Consider the following 672-nt stretch of genomic DNA (forward strand, 5'->3'; position numbering starts at 1 on the left):
TCGAGTGGCATTCATGCAGTAGGTTTTGCTCAGATACTGGAAATAGTACATGTAGCAGCCTATGAAGGGGTCAGTACAACACCGCCTCCCGCCTCTTGGCATCGGTGATCTCAATGAGGTTCCCGTGGTACTCCACCACAAGCTAGGCCCGCGAGAACTGCTTGGTGGCGATCACTCCCCAGCCTTTGCCATAGATGAGGTCAATCTTCATTCCTTCTTCCTTCCCACTTTCAATCAACTCGTCGATTCTCTTCCTCTCTTTAGATTGTAGCTCGGCTTTGCTCTTTCGGGAGCTCCTTCGGACTGGGCAGAAGTCTGTGAGTTTGCGATTCTGTTGCGTTTTTCCTTGAGCTTTTCTTCCGTGGGCCTTTCTTGCCCTTGACGGGTTTCTTCTGGGCTGGCTTGGCCATGGCTGCGTTGGCAGAATCACTAGACGAGGTTGAAGTTTTTAGAGGTTCTGCTGCTTCAGATTTTTGGTTTGGAAAAGGGGCCAGGGGGCCTCTCCTGGCATCTTTGAGCTTCTGTTCTTTGGCCTTCACAGGGCTTCGGATGGCATTCCCGGTGCTTTTTTTCTCTTCTCGCTTCCACTAGATTCCAGCTAATGGCTTCCCCTGGCATTTGCCTTCGTGATGTGTCACCGAGTTCTCTTCCTGAAGAGGGGAACGCATCCCA

The 672-nt window shown here is 51.5% G+C and overlaps 1 pseudogene; it reads right to left on the bottom strand.

Annotated features, from left to right (window-relative positions):
* Positions 1–668, bottom strand: LOC103211794 (annotated as a pseudogene).
* Positions 669–672: the final 4 nt, after the last annotated feature.

The sequence above is a fragment of the Orycteropus afer genome, unplaced genomic scaffold, assembly GCF_000298275.1.
Source record: "Orycteropus afer afer isolate SDZICR_OR568_19922 unplaced genomic scaffold, OryAfe1.0 scaffold00794, whole genome shotgun sequence".
In the NCBI taxonomy this organism is placed as follows: Eukaryota; Metazoa; Chordata; class Mammalia; order Tubulidentata; family Orycteropodidae; genus Orycteropus; species Orycteropus afer.